The sequence below is a fragment of the Oreochromis niloticus genome, linkage group LG5, assembly GCF_001858045.2.
Source record: "Oreochromis niloticus isolate F11D_XX linkage group LG5, O_niloticus_UMD_NMBU, whole genome shotgun sequence".
Classification (NCBI taxonomy): Eukaryota; Metazoa; Chordata; class Actinopteri; order Cichliformes; family Cichlidae; genus Oreochromis; species Oreochromis niloticus.
The window spans coordinates 19,176,524-19,201,807 of NC_031970.2; the positions used below are offsets into that span (position 1 = coordinate 19,176,524).

The window sequence follows — 25,284 nt, forward strand, 5'->3', positions numbered from 1 at the left end:
CTTTAAGCTGAGGTATGACTCAGATCCTGGTCCTTAGGAAGTATCCATTCCAGAAATGCTCATTCAATTTACTAAATGCGCAATTCCCCCAAAAGCTTCATATCAGGAAGTAGAAGATAAATCCAGGTACTGTCAATGACTTTTTTTGCTTGAGTTCAAGTTCCTTTATAAAGAAAATTCTGCTTAAGTTATTTGGGTTGCCTGACGGTTGTTCCTGTTGCTGATGTCTGCATTACTAATGTCTATCACGGCTGGGATGGCAGATGAGTTTGCAATATGAACCCAAAAGCAGACAAGGGAGAGACGGAACTGAATCTTAACAAAAAGTGAACCATTTATTAGGCTGAAAAAACATGAACACAAAACAGAGCACGATGAACAAAACTAAAACTAAAACCTATACTGGGAATAACTAGGAATGATAATGACAACTATGACAAGAAAAACATGAACATGAATCCGAGCAGGTGCATGCGAGAAACTGTGACAAGAAAACATGAAAATGAAACATGGACATGGACATGGGATAACCTGATGTGACGTGGAGGGAGGAAAACAGAGGACCCGACACTGAAGAGAGGAAGACAGAGGACTTAAATACACAGAAGGGGAATGAGGGAAGTGGAAATACCTGGGGACAGACTGGGGAGACATGGAACACAAGGAAAGGCAAAAGGGAACAGATAAGGAAGACGAAGGCACGGGCATAAGTTAAACGTTCAACGTAGAGGACAAAACAGACTAGACAAAAGACAGGAAAAGACTCATAAATATGGGGACAAGGATGACACATAAACTAGAATAACACTCAACTAAACCCTAACTAAACACTAACACAAGAACTTAACATTATTTTAATCTAACATAAGAAGATTAAGAATACAAAGTAAACACTGGGTCACAGACCCAGCCCCTGACAATCTCTACATTTTGAACAAAACAGCTACAAGTCTGTCTGGAAATCTAATAGAAGGATTATCACGATGGTAGAGAAAGCCGTCTAACATCTGTCCAAATCTCCTCACGTGTTCAATTGGACTAAGATCTGTTGACTTTGAAGGCCATATCATTTTTCTACTCCATGAACCGTTCAGTGACCCTCTCATGCTACATTGATCAGGATGTTGTTGACATAAATAATACCGCGTTCATCAAAGGCAGCAAGTGGATCCAAATCATGCTGATAAGAATCCAAACAGCATCACAAACCCACTAGATGCTCTCACTGTAAAGCTTAAACATTCAGGCATTTCCTTTGGTACATCACACCTCCAAAGAGCTCCAGATTATTTCCATTAAAATGCAATAAATAAAATACATTCTGATTCTTCCCAGCAAAAGCATGAGGAGCAAAGGTGGTTGTCCATTCTGAGAAGTACTACCTATACGAAAGGATGAAGACTTTTTTAACACTACATTTATAGAGGTTGGAGTGGGTTCATTTGACAGAATGATTTCATTTTAATGGATTCTATAGACATTCCATCAGAATGAGCTTCTTTCAGCCAATCTTGTACAGGTTTTTCTCCTTTTCAGATAGATATTTCCTGCCTGACCTCACTATTAGGCACATTTGTAGAAGCAGCGGTCTATTTTTCATGTTCAAATCACGATCTGTACGCTGACTGTGTTTATAAATCTATGAAAAAATTGTTGCCATAGCGCTATACCAAATAGTGATATCAAAGTCAATACATTTTTCTCTCTTGAGAGTTTTACGTCAATAGTCATAGTTTGTGAATGATATGATGACTGTAAATGGGCCCTAATTACCAGACCGAGTCTAAGGTTCAGGTCAATTAGTTGTCCTTCCTTCAATAAACAAAAGGGTAAAAAAAATCTCGGAAATGTTAGAGTATCACTGATCATCATTAGTTTAGAAATTTACTGCATTTAGATATATTTATCTGTTTCCTGAAATCACTCTGTTTATTATTATAACAAGTATACATGCAAGGATAATATGGACATTTTAAGAATAATTTACCCACATCAATCCTTTTTGAAACCCCAGATGCACAATAAACATGCACAGTATTTGCAAAGCAGATTTGCCATGTAGTAAGAAGGTCAGAACAACTGTAAATCATCATGATTTTGTCTTAAACCATTAGTTTGAGGTCAGACTTGATTATTCCGTTATCTTGAGATAAGACAAGACTGGATCTTGCTGAGCTTTGCCTGGAAATACTCAAATTTCAATTTTAAATTTAGACTTCAGGAGAAACATCCATTTTACTTAATACTGTACAAATGAAGCCTGACATGTCGAAATATTAATCAGTATTTTAACAGGAAACAAAGGGATCAAAACTATTTATAGAATGTAAGTGAATAAGACGTGTATAGTACATATAAATGAGATTAGAATTAATTGTTTAATCTTAATAACATGTCACCCTGATGTAGTTTATCCATGACAGTCTTAAAAAGTCAGATTGCATCAGTTCTATACGTACGCAGAAGTTTACATTTGTTTTTGATCAGTGAGACCTCTCCTTGGGGACTGTGTGGGCACATAGTGACGAGTCTCAATCACTCCATCCTCGCTCACTGCTGGGTCACTCACCTGTCAGGGTGAGACACAATTAGTCTTTTCTGTTGTCCGGATATGGGTGACACTAGCAAACCCCTATCACGAGACGACTCTGCTTAAGTTCAGAAGGGGTCAAATTTAATGAGAAATACACATTTTCCACACACAATAGTTGCAGCTGTGATTGTACCATTAGGAAGCTACAGGCTTAAACCATTAAAAGAGGCTCAGGATCATTGTTATGTGCATTTATGAAGTGTGAACTGTTACACAGCTGGTGAAGCCATCTGCATTTGTTATGTAAAAATGGAAATGTAGCTGTTGTATGATAGAAACCAAAGTTACGTCTAATGAAAACAGAGTGAAAACTAAAACACCTGCGTGGGTGTGCAGGACCTTTAATTCACAAGCTATACCTTGTGTTACACCTGTGTAAGCAGCAGATGTATAGAAATGAACTAGTAAGTAAATCCAAGCTGGCCTCTGCACACCACTGGATGCACCAACAAAGTCATTTTATTTATTTATTTTTTCAGGAAAGCAAAAAGTGACCCCGCTGTCACCCGACCTCCCTTACAGGAAACCCTACTGGTTAGAAGGTGAGGAAAAGAAAGAGAGGAAGGAAGCAAGGGTGGGAGAGTGGAGTGAAAGGGTGAAAAACAAGAATGAGAAGAAAAAGAAAAGTAGGAAAGTAGGGCAGTAAACAAAGTGATCAGTCGTGTGTGTGTGTGTGTGTGTGTGGTTTCTGGAGAGGATAAGACATCAAGGTAATGGCAGCCTAAAATAAATGCCAAGAAAGAAGCAACAGTTATGACAGAGCTGTCTCTGACACCCTGTGACTTCCAGATATTGAACTTTTGGAGTCCTTTGGGAAAATACCATCATTCAATAAATGCCAAATAAACAGTCAAGTAACTCTGCTCTGCGTTCAGAAAGCAGAAGGATTGAATTTATTCATGAAAAAGGAAGCCTGCCATTATTTACAGACTGAAAAAACTACCCAGGATACAAAGTAAAAATGACCATGGATAAAGCACAGTGCTGTGATAGCTATGGGGCCAATGAGCTGACAAGTATTTCATATAATATTTTTTTTAATTTTTTAATTTATATTCTGTTGTCCATAGGAAATGTGTGAAAGTTAGAAAACCGTCATTTCTATAAAATCGTTGCTCATCACTTTGCTAGTTTAAATCTTAATTGTTGTACATTCTGCATCTTGGTGACTATTTATGGTGCACAGCTGTGTATGAGCAATCACATTTCTTTCTACGTGTGTGTGTAAGTGTGTGCATCTAGTGTCCGTGCATGCATAGTGAACAGGAGAATGTGTGTGTATCAAGCTGTATGTATGAATGAGTAGAGGCTGCACTTATATATACCCTTCTAAACCACTGTGATTCTACAAAACTCTTTATTTCTCTAGCTCTCATTCTCACACACACACACACACACACAGACACACACACACATTGTCCTGCCACTTCGGCATGTGGTGTTGAACCTTCGCTCTACTTGCTGTACAACAGCAAGTGGCTTATAATGAGTACGTCACAGGTCTTGCTAATTTCATTAACGTCACTCCGTACTATGGCAACCCATAATGATCCATAATTGCAGTGCCAGTTACAGTGCATTGTTGTGTGGGGTCATAACATTTGTAAAACGAAGCCAGATGGTTCTGATGGAAATCAATCACTGGCCACAGACATCAGATTTATTATTAAAGCCACAGTCCTATAAATCATTTCCTTAAATGTAGGTCTTTGTCCCTGTGATAGGATCTGATCACAGATACTGAGATTATTAAAAACCTTTACATTTAGCTATTTTCTTTCAGGCAAAAGGGATATTGCAAGTGTCTAAGGGCTGTTATGTTTTTTAGGTCAACAGTGACATCTTCTGGTTAGCTCTGTACCTACTGAAATAGAAGCAACTCCCGTGTACTGATGTACTGTATGTCATCCATTATATGGCTCTGAAATGCAAGAAAACATAAACAAAAAACACCCCCCAAAAATCTCTTTTTAGTGGCTGGAATCAGTAGAAGCTTTAGTAAAGCTTTTGTAAATCTGGTAAATCTGAGAACAGTTAGAGTCACTCAATCACTCACTGTAAATGAAGCCAACCGATGACAAAATCTCAGCTACTCACACATGAGTTGTACTCGCATGTACTCAGAGTTGACTTTGTAACCTTTGTTCAGCATAAGGTACACAAAACCATCAGGTGCAAATGTCAACACTCTACGGTAAACAAATAGCTGAACCTAAAAACGGAGTAGAGATCGAAATGTCAGTGATGAATCATTACACTGAAACAGGGGAACTCTTTGATCCAGTGCAGGAACTGTTGTTGACCTTTATTTACTCCCCACTCTTCACTTGGTTTCCATCTTCTTCTTTCATTCCTCCTCTTGAATCCCCCTTTCCAGCCCCACAGAAGTTATTCCTACACTTCTGTCAATTGTTTTGCAATATTTTTGGGGCAATATTTCATCAATTTATGGAATAGACGCATTGACTGAAAACTTAAGCATAGGGTTCACATAAAGGCAGCCTCAGCAGCATCACAGCTATTTGTTATCCTTGTAAGAAAGACAAAGCCCACATTACACATACTTTATAAAGAAAATGGGCTTTCATTCATGTACTTAAACTATATATGTCTTCAAGCATTTTATGATAGGGATTTTTAGGTTTCTATTATGACATTGCAGCAAATGTTACCTTTAAGTAAATTCAACACGCTGTTATTTATGGCACTTTCTCAAAAAACAGAAGTAGACCTTATAGAAAAATGAACCACCTGACTGTAACTTACACCCTACACATGGTGTTGTAAATAATCTCTCAGTATTTTAATGGGGGTGTGATGTATGCAAAATGCAAAATGACCCCAAAGCCAAAGTTACATCTTCAACTTATTGGATTTGTTGAACCAACAGTCCTAAATTATAAATGTTTCAAATTACCTTTAATAGGAAAAAACCCTGAGAAAATTCTTTTTAAAAACAATTTCACCTTCTATCATGATTCATAAATGACTTAGTGCAGACAGAAGTGCTGCATTAACCCTGAACTGTACTGTGCAGTTGTAATAAAACATGTAAAATAAACGTGTTTTAAGCTTGACTTAGCTGCATTTCACCATTAGAGTGGGTGTATACGTATGTATATATAAAGAAAGAAAAAAAAGCATATGTCCTTCTGAAGTGTCCTTGAGCAGGACACTTAATCCTTAACGGCTTTAGCGATTTGGATTTGTAACAGCTGCAGTGCTGTATGAACCTAATCTCTTTAAAGCAAACTACTGTACGTTAACTTATTATGTCTGGACTATGTCTGTTTTTCTGATACACATCGATCAAAAATATGCTTCAGAACATAAAAGGAGGAAGCCATTTTTTTCCTTATGCCACACTATATTTCATCCCATCATCCAAATTGTTTTTTAATTAAAATGTTCAGGGTAATTTAAAAAAAAAGATCACAAAACACATTTCTGTCATGTTTTGTCAGCCAGGCAATTTAAACAGGGTCATCAATCTGCCTCCCAGTTCACTTGATTTCAACATTTTGTCAGCGTGTCAGCATTTTTCAAGCTGTGCTGCATCTGATAAGTGCCTTTGTCAGGCTGCATATCAGAGCCCTCTTCAGCGGCAGTCTTTTTGCTGTTGTTGAGGCGAGGCGACTGGCATTTACTAGAATGACAGAAGCATACTTCACATGCTCTCTACATCATCTTCACTTTCCTTTTTATAAACCTCTCATCAGCTTCCCTCTCTCTGCCTCACTCATCCTCCCTCGCCTTCACCCCATCCCTCTCTCTCTCTCTCTCAAATCCCTCCTCTCTTCCACTTAATTTTCTCCAATTTACTCCGCTTCCCCCACCTCCTCTCCTCTCACTGCCTTCCTCCATCCCTCAGTCTCTTGGGCATTTTGCAGTCACATAGTCAGGCATGTGAGGTGAAGGACTTATGTAATCTGTTCTCTCCATACATTCTCTTGTTTCTGTCTTTCTTTGTCTGTCGCTCTCTCTACAGTGGTGCCAATTTGCCAACAATGTGGAGGCTACAGAAGTCAAATACACCTCTTGTCTTTGTGTGAAGGAATTGTAAATGCATGTGCAGACTTAGCAAATGCAGACAGCCACTGTAAACTGGATCCATTGTTCACCTGTCAGTCAAAGTAATCTGGTACTTAATACCCTTCAAATTTGGTTCCCAGTTTAAAGTAACACTGTGTGCTCCTTTTAAATGAAACTGGTTATTTTAAATAATACTTTATGTATATTTTTCTATAACAATCAGCTAAAGCCACTGTTATATGAAGTTATGCACAACTCTAATGAGTTTTGACATAATGAAAAAAGCCAAACAAACTAGAGGCTTTATCCATTCTGAATAAGCACAAAAAGTGAGGTGTTAGCATACTGGATAATTTCATCCAACAAATAGCCGGCAGTGTGGCTGCAGGCAATATGAAGTCAAATCATGCAATTCAATCCATCCTGAAATTCAATTTATATTCCTCTAGTGATACCTCTGAAAAACCTGGCCTGCATGAGAAGTGGCTGATGTGACATCTTTAGGGTACATGAGCTCCAGAACGTTTTTAATTAAGATATTCTAAATGTGAGAGTTTTAATCACAGATAAGTTAATATATATTTGTAAAAGTGTATAAATTGCAGTCATGCTTTATATTTTTGAGGGAGGCTAATTGCCTTTGAGGTTATTTGCTACAAAGGCTAATTAAGAGACCAAATGTGGCAAGGATATTAAAGTTACACCTTTGAAAACCTTTCAGCAAAAATCTAAATAATGTTCAAACTTTAATTACTTACAGGACTTCCTAATTAAAAGTTATTTTAAAAAAACAAAAACTTTTTCCACTTTTTTACCATTGCAGCACAGGGAATCTCCATTCTGGCATCGTTGTCTATTTACTTTCCCCTGTTAAGCATTAGGGTAGACTATGATAAATAACTAGAGCATTTGTTGGCTGTAATACATTATATATTTATTCATACACAGAACACAAACTGAGCCATGTTGGCTGATGGACAAGACTCATTTCTAATGGTCTCAGACAAACATGGTGAATTTGTATAAGAGTGCATGAGTGAGTGTCTCTGTGTGGGTGTCCGGGTGGTGGATTGATTTGAACCCAGGGGCAGTCCTGGAATAGACAGAGTCACTGATCTGTTTCTAATGAAGAAGAATGCACTGCATTGGACACAGAAAAAAGCCCTGCCTTCACACATCAAACACACTTATACATGACAAACATATTGGGGCACAGAGCCATGCTTTATACACATGCACCAACAACAAATGTCCATAACTGCATTAACAGTATCTAGGCTTTAGCAGCTGAAGCATATTTACTAAGAGTTTTTATCTCAGGGGTCAGCAACATATATTTTGTTTGATGATCATACTAAGATACACTAAGCTATTGGCAGCCTGAATGATTTAACTGAAAAATCAAAAACACAGTGTTGAATTATGTTAGAGTAAATACATTTAAAATGTAACAAATGCAATAAATGTCCCTACAATGAACTGACAAAAACCACAGTTAATTTAGAATAAAAAATGATTACACCATCCTTACATCCTTTTATTCACGGTGAAGTTTATCACTGCATACTAACAGTTAGTTTAAGGCTAAGTGGCCAATTCTGGAGCTTAAAAATGAAGCCAGTAACAGAGTACTGAAAGCTCCAAGTGGTTCCTCTAATGTCCACTTGAGCCCGACTCCAACAACAAATCGATTTAAGACTCCTATCTTAAACACTCAACTAAATGACATGGCATGGTACAAAATGGCATGCTACAAGAACTCACTTTGGTAGATGTAACCATGGACGTAATATATGTAATATATATATTACACTAGAAACACTAGAAGATAATACGTGACAATTTGCAATTACCATAAGATTTGCTTTATCTCCCCCGAAAAAGAAGAAAAGAACACCAAAGTATATTAGAAAGTAATTTCAATGACTCATTTTTAAAACTATGAAATCTTAATATTTAGTCAACAAATACACGACTAGTTTTACACCACTAAACAAGCAGAAGCTGAACTAAGAACACAGCGATTTGGAAAAATCTGTTAAATTCAAGTCTTGTAATTCTATATTAAAGCAGCAAATGTTTTACCTTATGGTAAATGTTGGCATTTAGAGCTTGTCCTTCATAACATATGACTCAACTAAAACGGTCATTCATTGGTAATCTCCTGAAGCTACATTTAACCTACTTTGTTTGGAAAACCACCTCATTTATGAGGGGAAACTAAATGGAAAAGGAAAATATATTTTACTTGGCAACCATGCAGCTCCTCCCTGCAGCTCCATGGTATATGCTGCCGAATTATTACAGTGTGTGTCACTGCTGATTTCATTTAGTGATGAAGCTAATTAGGATAGTCAGGCATGGCAGGACTTAGTAGGAGTTTTAGTCAAATATTAAAACTCTGACCAGAGAAATGAGCTTATGTCATTTACACCAATGAAAAAAAGAGAAAAGTCCTAAAGCAGGATGTAGAGTAATGCCTAACGCTGTTGTACTCAGAAAAAAAGGCAAAAGGGATTTTCTTTTTTTATTACTTATTGATGTCTTTACATGGTCACGATTATTCCTTTTGCTTTTTTGTGTTTTCTTCCTACAGGGTAATTTAATCCTTCCTTAGTTTACCTCTCTCTGTCCCCTTTTTTGTCTCCTCTTTCTCCTTCACTCTCCTCTACATATAGTTTTGCACAACCTGATATTGCCATAAATAGTTTTGCTAGTTTTAGTTTTAGTTAGTTTAGTTTAGTTGGTTTCAAACAAGATGAACTGCAGTCTCCCAGTCAAAAGTGTTTGACCCGTGTATCTGCTGAGACCTCATCTCTATACACATTTTACTGCACCATAGACTATAATCCTAGACCGTACGTAAAAGATCAGTGTAACATCTGCCATTTCCATATCTTTTAGCTAAGCATTTTGGCCACTGCTACTGTAGCTGTCCTAAAGTGTGGCTCCATAGTGTAGTGGTTTACACATTTGCTTGCCAAGTCAAAGGTTTGATTCCAGCTGGAGACACAAATCCCTTTTGGAGTGGCACCAGGAAGGGCATCACAAAACTGCCAAATCAAACATGTACGGCCATATGCTGTGGTGACCTCGTGTGACAAGGGAGCAGCTGTTTTAAAACCAGACATCACAAGCGAGGCACCAAGAGACAGAGGGACAATGCATACTCATAAGACAGCGACTTATTGTTCAGAAGATAGGCCCATGCTGTAGAGTTCCCTGATTTATCTTTTGGCTTTTTAGACATGACAGCTATGTTTATCTTTTATTTACTTTCTGTGACTACCCCAATTTAGATGACAAGGCAGGTTTATTTTCCAGCACCCTTTAACAGCAAGGTAATTTGAGGTGCTTAACATAAAGCATAAATAGCATTGAGAGGGAAAACAATATATTAAATGTACAAAGGACACAACAGGTAATTAAAAGTGTTTGCACCATGCATTTTTCTGTTACATGGACGTTGTTAAAATGTGAAACTCTACCTCTCTAGTGGTCCTTAACCTGCTGTGGTAAGCTTTTAGTTATGCTTACGCTTTATTATTGTTATGGTCTTTTTGCCCGAGTGTTATGATCTTGTAGGGACAACACCAGCACAGACAGAGTACATAGATGCAATGTAGTGAAAACATCTTCACACAGTAAGACATTCAGCTGTTCAAAATACACATAAAGTGACCTTATGACATTTTCCCTAATGTTTAGCGTGCATTCTGCCCTGGTTATTATCGCATCAGCACTTACAAATCTAGAGCACATAACAAAACAAAAGCATACAGAAATCACCAAATGAATATGATTGCACAGTTTTGAGAAGGGCATGTTTTTCCAGGCTCACAAATGTACAAAACACAAGTTTCCTGAGGCTAAGACATCATCGCACACTATGCAGTGTATAGTGTGTGTATGTGAGAGAGGGGAAAGAGGGGGGAGAGCAAGAGCGCAAGCCAGAGGGAGGGAGAGAGGGAGAAAGAGCAAGATGGAGAGAGAAAGGAAGACATTATCTGTGCAATTCCAAGCCATGTCCATCATGTGGCAGTGTGCAGTTTCGTAGAAGCCGCTGTCACAATGGAGCAGAGCCAGTCAAAATCAGCCTAATCCCTTACACACACACACACACACACACACACACACGCACACACACGCAGATATGTCTGGTCTTTATCTCTGTGTGCAGCTTGAGGCTTGCAGCCTGCCTCCCCCCCCCGTCCCTCCTGCGTTCTCCTGCTCCTCTCTCTTTGATGCCTCTGTGGAAACACAGGACCTGCTAATGGAGACAAGAAAAAGGCTTTTCACTACACTACCTTCTTGTCATTCATGCCAATTCATTACAGTAGTGTTTGAAAAGGAGGGGGAAGGGGAAAATAGATTTGCTGTGTCTGGATTTTTGCAAAAAAATAAAATGAAAAATAAAAAATGTGTGTCGGCACTGCACTGTGACAAATGCTGCAAATGAAAATCATAATAAATGGCACTGATGCTTAAAGACTTGCTAAAGAAGATAGTGAGAAATAGCTTGTTTTTATTACCTTGATATCTTTTGCTTTCATTTAAAGAAAATAGTCATTTCCTGTTATACCTGTTGTATTTTTTTTAATTCCTCATGACCCTGTGAACTTGCTTTGCATCTGAGTAATTGAGTAAGAATTCACAGGACAGACAGTTTTAACATGTTCGGACGTGGTTATATGAAGCTGCTGTAATCAAAGTGAACAACCACCTAAAACAATAAGACTCAGTTTCCCTCCAAGACAAACTGTGTGCACAAGGATTAAACAGCTATCCTATTTTGATTTCCTTTTGGAATATGACAGCATCAAATTAGCTGTATTGCAATTTTTTTTTACTTTTTGCATATTTGCATATTTTTTCGCGGTCCATCATCCCAACACATACACAGTTTATTCAGAAATTAATTAATTTAGTTTTTTTTTTAAAGTTACATGAGCACATTTTTTAACCATTCTAGTCTTACAATTTCTGTGCATAAAAGTCATCTTTCTGTATCCGTCACACTTATGCTTATGAACAAATACCTGCACTCATAATTCTTTTATTATTTAAAATTCTCAATAACACTGATTGAAATGCAGTCACAAACCATGACTGATTCTCCACTATGTTTTACAGATTCACTGTTGTACCTCTCCAGACCTCCTCTGTACATATGGTTCATGATTTGAACAAAACATTTCAAATTTAGATTTAGATCACTTCATAAGATTTAAAGTCCAGTTCTTGTGTAATTGGGCATACGCCAGCCTTTCCTCCCTGTTACTCTTGGCGTCTTGACAGCCGCCCTTCCATTGAGGCCAGTTCTGATGGCACATGGATCAAGTCAAGGGCCAGATGCATCTCTCAGGTCCTGTGTCAGATCTTTGCTGAATTTTCCCCCTATTCCTTAAATATATGATTTTCAATACTGTTCCTCTAGGACAGAGAATTGTTTTTGTTTTTTTAGGCCTACCACTTCTTCATCTGCTCATTACTTGTGCAGTTTCATCCTGTTGTTTTTTGCCTTTATTCAATAGTAGAGCAGTGAAGATAGACAGGAAAATGGGATGAGAGAGAAGGAAAAGACACATGTCATGCAAGTCTTCCCCTTCTCTTTCTTCATAGGGCCGTGGGTCATCCACAAACCTGGGCCACTGCATATGGTCACCTGCTCACCCACTGAGATAACTGGCACCCCACTTCATCCCATTTTTAAGGACACATCATGGTGAGCTCTGCCACATTTTCAGCTAATATCTCTTCGGGGATCACCTTCTTGGTGTAAAAACAGTATTTTATACATTTCAAACAGTTTTATTGTTGGAATTTTTAATAGATTCACCCAAATAAATGGGAAGAAACACTGGGTTTTTTAGTAACACTTAAACTGTTTTAAGTAAACAATTTAAAATAGTTATTCATCTTTGTGTACAGACTGACAATATGATTTATAGTGTTTTGTTGTGCACTTTGAGTCCTTATGTAGGCTATGGAAAAGGCAGGAAACATTTCCTTCTTACCTTGTGTTGCTTTTATTCCATGTCATGCTTTTCAAGTCAGCACTCAGCATATTTTAGCTCAAACGTTTATCATAACAATGAGGAGGATGATGGTTCGCAATTTTGCCTCTCCATGAAATATTCCAAATGTCAGAAGAATGACATGTACAGTCATGATAGTAATAAAATGTGTGAGCAGAGACCTTACAGTGAAATGGTTTGGAAGATGTGGCCTATTATAACACAGAATTAAATGATGGTATATATGGCAGTATATATACAATGATGTCTATCTTTTAGTGGCTGGATAGCTGACTCAGCTATTATACTACTTATATATTGCTGATTGTTGTTGACTAAATTCACATAGAACCAGCAGCAGCCTAAACACAGGTTAGCTGACCACAGTCTGCCCACAAAGAAAATCCAATGCAGCACACGCCAGAAATTATTATGCAACTCATTTCAAAGTGAGTCATTTCTCCATTCTGCCCTACTACCCACTTTAACCCACATGACCTAACTATTGCTCGAGCCAGTATATGATTATCGTAATTATCTTAAATAAAACCTTTACCCTCTTAAGAAAATGATTTCAACCAGCTGTCTCTCGACAAAAAAGCATCACTCCATCTGAATCATATTTTATTCCAGTAATGAATAATCACTGGAGAGGCTGTCAGTCTTCTCCTGGAACAGCAGTTGTGAAATAATGACCGTAGGAGCAAACGTATCATTATGCGGGACGTCCTTTACCAAGTTCTCAGTGAAGAGAAGTACGGTGTCAGACCCTATCTGCTGACCCAACATCCTCTCTTCTTGACTTTGCAGCTGACAATGTCACAGTCAACCCTTACTTGACAGCTGACTGAAAGCACTGATGCTCGCTGTTTTCTTAGGAGGACAGTCTCTTTGACCACACATAACAATTTTGCTTCCAGATGAATTTTTGGCTTTATGTCCAGGTGATGAGTCAGTCCAATTTTAGCATGCATAACTTGCCCTAATGATGTAATCGGCAAGGACGCTGTTTGGATTATATTATTTTTAAAGAGAGGGCGATGATATGCTCTCTGCAGGCAGATTTCATTCTAAATAAACATGTCTAGAAGTGACAGCTGTCCTGTAAGTCAGGGAGGATAGGGGTAAAATTGCTCCTTGACCTTTATACTTTCAAAATAATTTGTTGGTATTTGTAGCTTTAGGTCAACAAACAAGTGAGTCTTGACTGACAGAGGGCAGGGGAGGTAAAAATCATGGGTTATTCTTGAAGTTTCTTTTATGTTTGTTTTATAAGCGGAACATAATGCGTGATATATTTACAGAAAATGGAAATGGATTGTTACACAAAGCATCTAAGACTATAGTTTATAGCATTTAACAACATTTAGCTAATTTATGCATAGTGACCATATATAATACCTAACTTTAATTGTACCTTATCAATGAGTGTTTCGATGTACAACTCCACTCTTTTCATTATTGTTACTACTTTACGACTGATCAAAGACACCAATACTCACCGTGTGTTGTTGAAGTTACTGTAAATGTCACAGCTTTTACTGAATACGTTTTGCTATACCCACATAGTGGGAAACACTCAGGCCTGTTAAATGATGGACGGTTCAGTAAGTATGAAATGAAGAAAGTGTTTTATGTTAGATGCTACACTACAAAGCCTTGAGTCACCTTTTGTTTCTTTATATTTTGCAAGAAAAAAAAGAGAAAAGTGAAAAAATGTATAGGTTAAAAACAGAGTTTGTAGGATTCAAACAAGCATGAAAGTCATTATTTGGTGTTACCACCTTTATTCTTCAACACAGCCTGAACCCTCTTATTCAAGCTTTCTTGTCATTTCTTTAAGTAGTCTTCAGGAATAGTTCTCCAGGCTTCTTGAAGGACATTTTTTCTCACAAGCTCTTCTTTGGATGTTGGCTGCCTTCTGTTCTGTTCTCTGTCAAGAGGATCCCACACTGCTTCAATAATGTTGAGTTCTGCGAGTTTCAGACCTGCCACTTCTTTTTTTTATCCTCAACTTATGCAACACAACATCCAGAAGAATAGAATGAACTTTCTGGGACCCCACTAGTTCAGTCTCCTCCAATTTTACAATGACACACTGCAGACCATGCTGAGATATGCCAAGTTTTTGGCTAATTAGCTGTTTGGGAATCACCTTGTTGGTGCAAAAAAACAGAGAAGTATTGCTCAAGACCACTGTAAAAATGAGTAAAATGTCTGGCTCCTTGGAAGCCAGATTTTCTAGTAATTACGTTTGCGCAGTGTTGTAAGTATTGACTCATTTATACTATTTTGACTCAAAACTATCATTTTTCAATAACATGCTACGTATAGTCTGTCACAGCTCAGAATGAGCAACCCAAAAGCATGAAACAAATCAAAAAGGGAAAACAAAGTCAAGGCTAGACTGAATCATTTTAGCATTTTTACTTTTTCATTTTACTATTTTGAGAGAATAAGCCTGATTGGAGACCATAAGTATTAAGTCTGATTGGGGAAGTGGAGGCAGGTGAGCGAAGCGGCGATACTACCGGTAAGAAAACAGAACAGGTGTGAATGGCAGGTCTGAAGTGTCAGACGAGTTAGATTATAGCAACACAGACATCCAGAGGAAATGAATGGCATTATGACAAATGCTGACAGTGACATACAAAAGAGTCTATTGACATATCTCGTTCCATTGATATACAAGCTGAATATTTTGCCATTTCTCTATTTCTTTTCTTATGTGCATGAAAAAGTGCTAAAGACTGTACACACTGAAAAATCACATGCTCTGTGACTCAGTTTGAAACTCTAATCAGTGAAATCAGCTGCTGCACTGTTCACTGTTGGCTGGAACGGAAACCGGCAGACTCTTGAGCCTCAATAGCACATGATTGAAAACCTCTGGGATTATGTTCACTGTGCCTGCTTTTGTTCATCTTTAATCATGAGGCTGACATTTTTGTAAAGGGCTTCATGCACTGGTTAGCTAACCCAACATATGACTCAAGATTTTTGACACCTGGACTAGTTTCAATTGTAATATCTTGTTTATATTGTACAAATTATTATTTAAGTTTAAATTATTAAATTTTATATTGCATCATGGAAGAAAAAGCCTCTCCATGTTATGAACGACCGGCAGGTAGAAGAAGTGGCTGACATCCAGAAATCCTGCCGGTGGCTGGGCAAAACTGGACGGAAAGACAGCACAGAGGCACTAATCATGGCAAGAGTGGCTGGGGTCCACCACACCAGGCAAGACCCCAGGTGCAGGCTGTGCATAGATGCCGCTGAGACAATCCAGCAGAGTGTAGGATACTAGCAGGCAGGGCATACATGGAACGCCTTAACCAAGTGCCCGGCATAGCATACAGAAACATCTGTGCCGAGTATGGCCTGGAAGTCCCGAGGTCAAAATGGACATGCACCCTAGGGTGGTTGAGAATGACGTCAATGAAGGCTGAGCCAAGATCCTGTGGGACTTCCAGGTCCAGATACACAAGCTGGTGCTGGCTAACCAACCAGACATAGTAGTGGTGGACAAGCAGAGGAAGATGGGGTAGTGATGGATGTAGCAATACCGAACAATAGCAACATAAGGAAAATGGAACATGAGAAGCCAAGAAAGGACTGAGAGAAGAGCTCAAGAAGATGTGGAGGGTGATAGCAGTAATGGTCCCAGTGGTAATCGGACTACTTGGTGCAATGACCACCAAGCTGAGCGAGTGGCTCCAGCAGATCCCAGGAACAACACCTGAGATCTCTGTCCAGAAGAGCGCAGTCCTAGGAACAGCAAAGATACTGTGCAGGACCCTCAAGTTCCCAGGCCTCTGGTAGAAGACCGAGCTTGAAGGATAAAGATCGCCCTGCAGGGCAAGAGGGATTTTTTTTTTTTTTTTAGAGAGAGAGAGAGCGTTTACATTTTCTCTTTTACAGATTAATATTCAAATTGAGCATCTGTAACAAAACAATTTACCCCCATGGGATTAATAAGGCATTCTGATTCTGATTTGACCTAAAAACGGACATTGGTCTGGTGTTAGTCCTTCAGGCTTCTCATTCTGCAGCACTGCTGTATTTATATTTATAATGGTATAAAGTTATATTTACACCATTGAGCTCTGCTCTCAAAAACTGGCATAGATGCAACGGTGTCTTTGAAGCCGGATTTAAGAAATAAGTGCTTAATGTTTTAAAAACATATTTAGCGCCACTTTGTGCCAATACAGAAGTTGACATCATTGGGTATTAGTTCGCTAACATAAACTAATGTAACCAATCAACCTGAGGATATCACAGTGCGGATTGGCAGAAGATGGCGCTAAATATGTTTTTACAACTTTAACTTTAAGCACTTATTTCTTAAATCCAGCGTTAAAGACAGTGTTACATCTATGCCAGTTTTTGAGAGCAGACCTCAATGAGCCTTTATACATAATGCCTTACAGAGACCCCCCTCTTTGCTTTGCTCTTCAGAGATATACAAGTCATTTTCCTAGAATAAATAATAGCCATCAACTCACGTAACGTTATAATAGTGCTGTCACTGGTGACCTGCATACCTGGCAGTAAAGCATTAATTGTATGAAGGAGAGGAACAACCAGAGAGGCCATTCAGCCAGTGTACTGGGGGGCCTCTGTCTCACTCTCTGGAGCAGTAGCAAACCTTGCTAAATGGGAAGCCTGTTGAAGGGAACTGCAGTGAAGTAGCACAGGAAATTTGTATGTGTGTGGTTTTTGGTCACCTGCTGGCTCCAGCGACACAAAGGATTTGGTTTTGAATGTGACAGATTAATTAATAGTTTCTGTTCTACCCTGAATTCACGAGAGTGGTGCTGAGTTGTGCATGAATGTGCTCAAAAGCACATGATTGTGTTTTCAGTGAATGGTGAACTGAGCGAATGGTACTTACGACTGAAGAATATGACATGAGCATTGCTCATTCTGACAAAAGTGAATGGATGCTGTGAAGTGTTTGTATTGTGACTGATAGACTCTAAATGGTGCAGCTTGTTTGAATCAAACAGCAAACCAGTGTGCTGTTGTAGCGAGTCCAAAATGAACATATCAGTAAATGTTGTGTAGCAATGGATATTTTTTTTGCATATGTGTTGAACCTAAATGTTTCAGATTGTCAAGCAAATTTTAATATTAGACAAAGACAACCCAATTAAACATAAAATGAAGTTTTTAAACTGGGTGGGGGCTTTTTGTTCTTTTTGGTCAACAGAGGTTTTCCTTGGAGCTCGCCCTTATTATGAATCATGACCTGTGACCATAAGTGGGATAAGTGAGAGTTGCAGTTCTTTAGATGCTATTTTTGGTTCTTTTGTGGCCTTCTGGATGAGTCATTGACGTGCTCTTGGAGTAATTTTGGTAGGCTGGCCACTCCTGGAAAGATTCACCACCAAGTTTTCTCCATTTGTTTGATAATGGCTCTCACTGTGTTTGACTGGAATGCCAAAGCCTTGGAAATGGCTTTGTATCCTTTTTCAGACAGATAGGTGTCAGTGACTTTGTTTCTCAGCTGTTCTGGAGTTTCTTTAGATTGTAGTATGATGTGTTGGTTTTTGAGATCCTTTAGCCTACCAAATTAGCCACTGCCAGATAGTTCTTGATTCAACAGGTTGGCCTGGGTGGTTTATTTATAATATTAAAATTTGTTTGATGACCTGAGGAAGAGGGCAAATACTTTTTTTCTGCAGTACTGTATGTCTACGTGGTACTACAGCCACATGAAAACATTAACTTGCATAAGGTAACATTTTCATGTTAGTAGCATGCTGATGTTGTCGTTTAGCTCAATGCAGTACAGCTACTCATGAATTTGAACTTGCATATATGTTAAACATCCCTAAAAAAGCACAAACAAATAGGACTTCTTCTCATTTTTAACCATCAGAGATGCAACTGCTGTTACTAAGTTATTTTGCTATGGTATATGTATGCTGTTTATAGTAACAATGGTAGTATTTTTAATTCATAAAACAATGCTTAATAATGTTAAGAAATGGGCTAGCAGTAGAGGCAGAAGTCCTTATTAGCCATTTCCCTTTAGTCTGTTTTTGTAATTTAATATATATCCAGAAAGTCAAATGCCTAAAATGTAGAAAGAAAAATTTCTATTATCAAGCACACTGTCAACATCATTACAAATTAGTTTCATCCCAGTCTTCCCTGATGGAAGCATATTTTGCAGCACCTCTGGGAGAGAATATTATCAAGTTAATGTAAAACTAACATCATTATGCCAGCCAACTAGAATCACTTAACAGCAGGAAGCCATGTTCTCAATAACCACTCTCCCACTGTTCCTCGCTACAGATTAATGAACTCAGTGTCAGGCAGCACTTCATTTAATTTTGCCCTCAGTAAATGGATATTTATCATTAATGGATAAACAAACAAGGGAACTTGTCTACTTCATTGCTTGCATGGGCCCGTTGTGTAATACGTAACAGTGTCAATTGCTTAGGAGCTCTTCAGTGTAATGCTGCCGCGGCAGTTTTTCCCCCCAAGATTAAACTTGGGGGGTAAAAACAATTGTTTTGTGTAATAGATATTAATAAATGAAAGGTGCAGGCTGGTTGATGCCAGTGAAGTGATATTTATATAAATTTGCCAAATCTGTTGTTAAGCATGTGAAATAACCATGACCTCAACACTGCGTTCTCAGGTGGAGATGACAGGAATGTGTTGACTGAGAACATACAAGAAGAAACTGATCAGAGAGATTTGTTGCAATGACAAGCAAAATAACAATGACTACCAGTTTATCTCAGCGTTGAGGAAAGCTGTTAATTGACATATGATCACCTGGTTTGTCAGTTAGCGCATATGTTATTAATTTTATTAGTCAAGGCTATAGTTAACCAGTTACAAGGTCTCTTCTGAGAAAACTGTGTTGGCTGTCTGTGTGGTCACCAACATGAATGAGTCCTGTTGTACGACATTACAACATATGATTCGGAAAAACACCATACATTTCTATAAATATTCCTGAATTCATATCAGAACATTTATTAGACATTTTGTGTCTCATACACATACAGTGTATATTTAATGCCCTCCAAACAGGCCATTATAGCCCAAAGCCTCCAAAGCCAGACTTCCGTCTGAGGGGAGTTTTGATGTTAATTTGTGTTAAACAGCCAGGTTAGAGTATTCCATTAAGAATGGATGGGTGAATGGTAGTGGGTGGATGGAGGGGAGCCTCGAGGTCATGCTCCACTCTTTCTCTGTCTCTCACTCTCTCTTTCTTCATGAGTCAGAGCCAGTCAGGCTACTCTGGATCCTCTGGTCTATTGGAGGCTGAATCTGTTCCAGCAGACTCCATGTAAAAGAAAAAAAAGTTCACTGACAGACACAGTATATTGGGATCTTTAGATACTGCACCTTTGACGTTGGTTACATCAGTTGTCCAGTTCTACAATTAATGGTTTTAAAAAATACTAATGACTCTAAGAAGCCCTATACTGTTGGTCTATATTTGTCTTTTGGTCTGTGAATTGAAGCATTGGTCAGGTGCCGCTAATCAAATGCACTTAATTAATTGATCATCAGCAAGTTGTCCGCATCTATAAAACCAAAGGTCTTGGCAGTTTGCTTGTCAGGAACATTCAGGTGTGTGTTAATGCAATGCCGCAATATTCCCGGGCATGGATTTCCCTGGATCTGAACAAAACACAGTGTTTCTGAAACAATATCCTTTGGACACATGACAGCAAAGAAAAGATGTTTGGCCATAATACATAGCACCACTGTGACAAAGGACCCAGTGTGCACAGTATTGCAAGGTAAGTGAATGTTTATTTGCAGTGTTTTCTACTCTTTAGCTTGCACAGCTTTTAAGCTGCCTTCTTTCACTCAGCACAACACACAGCTCTCCCATCAGGTTCCAGAGTCCAACTCAAATAGGGAAGGCATGATTAGATGATGGAGATCTCCTCCTCCGACACTACACCCTGAAACCACTGCTTACTGCAAATGCCAACAAACCTGAATGAAGTGAATCAACATTGTAAAGAAAAGTGGATGAAAATCCCCCACTTTGATGGGAGAGATTGATAAAGTCACATGGAAACAATTACATAAAGTCATTTCGGCTATAGATATCAAATCATGGGGTATATTTCACAGGATTGCAAACATAGTCCTGTGAAATTTTTCTTTTTCACATGACTGTATGTGATTCAAGGGAAAATGGCCCTTGACTCTTTTGCTCTGACTTCGGTTTTACATGTAGATGACTTTATGGTCTCAATCAACTGTTTCAAATAACACTGAATATAACAAGAAGTTCATTTTGTAAATTATGGTCCTGTCCTCTTTTGCCAATCCCTTGTGACTGACTGCTGATATCTGGATTTAAACACAGTGGAGGAAAAAAGAGCTTGGCTTAAGGCATCACAATGGGAATTCTATTACCAGTGGGTCAATGTCATAGTGGTGCACAATAGACTTTTATATATAGTCTATGGTAAAGGCCATGTGAGCTGTTTTACAGAGGTCAATAATACACTGCCTTTGACTTAAAAAAGTGCCATTTTTTAAGTTTGAAGAGATTTTTTTAAAAGGAGCTGCTGGTCAGTCATGAGTCCATAACTGAAACTAAACCAACATTCAAGCTTAATGCACCTGAGTTCACGCACAGGAACTGGTAAATGAATTATATGCAGAAGAAATCACTGTAACTGGCTAAAATAATATTCATTACAATGACAGTTTGATGTATTTACTGCATGACTTGCAAACTGCACCAATTAGAGTCACACACAGTCGCCATTAGCTCAGTTCTCACACATAGAGCTTCTGATCAGCATCATTCATGTGCAGAGGAAAAGCTGTCTGATGCCACAACTCATGACAGTTACCCAGCAAAAGTCTCTTAATCTTTTATTCATTGTCCACTTTGTCCTGAGATCTGTTAAAACAATAAGCTCATGCTGAGTACTTCTGTTAGTTTATTAAACTACAGTAAAACATGTTTGCATCTACTATTATGCTTCTTACCACACTGTTTCATATAGATAAGGAGCTGAACAGTACAAAAAAAAATCCTGGCTTGCAGTTAATCTTGCAAATACAAATATGCATTTTAAATCTATGCCTCTGTCAGTCAGGCTGCAAGGCTTAAAAAAACACCATCCTTAAAAATCTTATGGATGACTTCACTGCGTTACATCCAGTACACTAGATCTGATCCTCACACTATACTTTAAAGATTTTATGGTTCCAAAATATCAAGACAAGGTCCTGATGTCACAAATGTGGCAAATTTGGATACAGCTGGCCTTTTATTTTCAAAATGCGATGGTTCTGGCAAGCAGGGGTGCTGGGAGTCTTGCCATACCCATGGGCAGGGTTAGGACGAGGCACCAAAGCTTTCTCAACTCCACCTGAGTGTTGATAGAGTGAGAGAGAGAAGGAAGATGGTGCAAGCATAAGCCGGCAGGTCTTAGGGAACAATGACACACAGTCTGCTGTGTGGAACCATATAAATGCTGTTTGTCATTAAGTTATTTAGGATTTAATTGTAATTTTTGACACCCACATGCCTGTATACATAACTGATGTTTTAGGACTTACTACTGAATTGAGAAAGTATCATGGCACATTGTGTGTGATTTGAAATAGGGAAATGTATAACACAGAACAGACCAAAACTAATCTTTTCAGATTGAACTGACCAAGACATGATTGCTGATTACTAATGGATGGTAGATCAAAATGTAATGTAATGAAGTGCCTGCTGATATGATTTGGTGCTATATAAATAAAACTGAATTGAATTTATAAGATAAGATTATTACCTCCACCAGGCAGGATATGTTTTTGGCAGTGTTTGCGTGTCATTTTGTGTCTGTAAACATGTTAGTTTGAAAAATTTTGAACGAATCTTGATAAAACTTTGGGATCGTGTTAACAACCCATTTAAATGAAAGAGCTTTACATAACGATTTATTGGTTGAAAATCGACAAAATGCAATGTCACTTACGAAATGTAATGTCAATATCGAGAAAGTATCATATAAGATTTAAAGTATGTCACATTTGACCTCTGACCTCTCAATCAAGGCCAATAGAAGGTCAAAGTGTTAATAATGCTATATAGAGCCATTAAAAACGAAACTTCTTACTACCATCGTTTGTATTGACAACATATATTAAGGCATATGGGAAATGATACATGGGGATTCTAAATATCACATTACTTTGAACCTCTGACCTTTTCTTCAAGATCAAATAAGGTCAAACTCTCATTAGGTAAAACTTTCATAAAATATCTTTTATCTTTAAAACTATGCTTAAAATTCTACTGATTTTATTTGTATTGGCAACATTTAGAAAATTGCTAAAATTGCTATATAAACAAAGTTAAATAAACAGAAGATATTGGTATATGTAAAATCTAAATATGAATATAATATTGTGTCACATTTGACCTATTTACAAAATCAGTACAATTGATTTACGAATAAATTATGCATTAGCCCTGCATAATAATGTTTGTGTAATCAAAAAAAACCTCTGTCATGATAAGCTATCTGATTTTTACTACACTACATAAATCTTAAAGTAGATTTAAAAAGAACAAAGTATACAAATGAATATTTTTAAAAATACAGTACTATTCCCTTAACAGGAAATATTCTCCGGAGAGTGAGCTGTACTGAAAACAACATGATCTGCTGTTATGTCAGTGCCTATTAGACCTTCCATGTGACACATAAGTCATTTCAGATTTGAATCTCATAGATTTCCAATACTCAACAATATTTTCGGATTTATAAAGATTTCCCTTACCAGTGAGGATCGATTGGAAAATATGTGCATCACCGTGATAAGTCATTGCTCTGAACTACTGTATTTTTTTGCACATAGAACTAAAGTAAAGGTCCCATGAGCCTTGAGGATACAACAGCCTGCAAACTATAAGAGTAATGAGTGAAATGCAGCATGAGATCATTAAGATGAACAGCGCTGCTTTGTGACTTGCTGTGCCTCAGGCATTGGGAGGTCGCATTTACTGATTTCATGATTATGTTTCTATTGCATATTGAAAAAATGTAATTGTCAATTTTGATATGTCTTGGTGATAATGGAAAATGTAATGATTATCCAGTAATGTTCACCCTACGGGACCAAAACTACAGACTGAAGGTTACTGGTGCATGTTGTTTGAATATAACAGGCTTTTAATTGATTTCTCCTCCTCCAGTGAGACCAAAATTATTTTACTGCCTCTGCTGTGGTAAATTTTTCAATAAATACAGTTTTGCAATAAATGTCTCACATCATCACCTTGTGTGACAGTTTTCACAGAGTTAACATTCAGACTGGACTGTATTCATAGTAATGTACAGTAACATTAATTTTCATCTGAAGTGATGGTATATATATATACACACACACATATACACACACACACACACATACACACATACATGTTAGGGGTGCAACGATACACAAAATTCACGGTTCGGTTCGGTTCGATACTTTGGTGTCACGGTTCAGTATTTTTTCGATACAAAAAAATGTTCATGCCTTTTTAATTGGTCATTTATTAAAATTATAAATATATATTTTAACTCAAAAGTACAGTTTTTAAATTTAATGTTGCTGAAACAACAAAATAATAAAAAAATAAATAAATCTATCAGATCGAGAAATCACTCATCTTTGGAAAAGAGAGTTTATTACAGAGAAATGGCTCTTTCCAAAATAAAAGGTATACTATACGTTTCTTCTGGGGTATATTCTCAGCAGCATATTAAACATATCAGGTCCCCATAAGGAGAATCATGTGCTGACGGCTGTCTAAATGACTCGGGTAAAGTTTGTAGCATGCATGCTTGTTGTTTTTGTGTGCTTCCACTTGTCTTTGCACTAGGATGATGTCAGCGTAAATGTGCATTCATATTCATTGTGTTCCCACTAGTGCTGTCAGCGTTAATCTCGTTAAAATGACACTAACGCCATAACGCGGCAAATCTCCGTTAACGAGTTACAGCTGATCGCCCCGTGCCTGAGGCTGGACAGCGTCAACACGTTAACGAGCTAACGAGCTGTGCTAACGCACTAGTTCCCACCAATGTAATTGAGCATTGCGTGGCACATCCGACATACTGTTTTACTTTTGTCCATGACGCACTTACCATCAGGGTCATACTTCACATGAAAACCAAAATAGTTCCAAACGCCAGATCTGAATGAGGGTGGGGGAGGTTCAGTTTCGGGTAGCGTTGAGGCAGTTGCCATGTTGTAACGAGCTTAACTTATGGTCGTGTCCAAATTCATGGGCTGCATCCTCCTGAGGCCGCATTTGTAGACCGATTACGTCACAGCGACGCGCCGAAGGCTGTCCAAATTCGTGGACTCCTCCGAATGCAGCCGACAAATGCGTCCTCCTTTTCCCCGAATTTGAAGGATGGGTCGGGTGTGTCCTTCGTGGCCCACCATATCCCAGAATTCATAGCGCGGCCCAGCCAAACTCCAGTTTCCGGCAATGGCGGCCGCTACTAAGTTTTAAAATTACTTTTATTAATCTTTCTGGGTCACAAAATAAACTTTTAACATATTTTCAGGCGAGGATGTAGCTGTGTAAACTTCAAATATCTGCTCGGTTTATCAAGGTATTGCATATTTGCAAAA

The 25,284-nt window shown here is 38.1% G+C and overlaps 1 long non-coding RNA gene across 1 annotated transcript in view; it reads left to right on the forward strand.

Moving 5' to 3' along the window:
* Nucleotides 1-25,284, forward strand: part of LOC109202267 (uncharacterized) — a 712,495-nt gene that overhangs the window by 146,991 nt on the left and 540,220 nt on the right. The window lies entirely within an intron of this gene.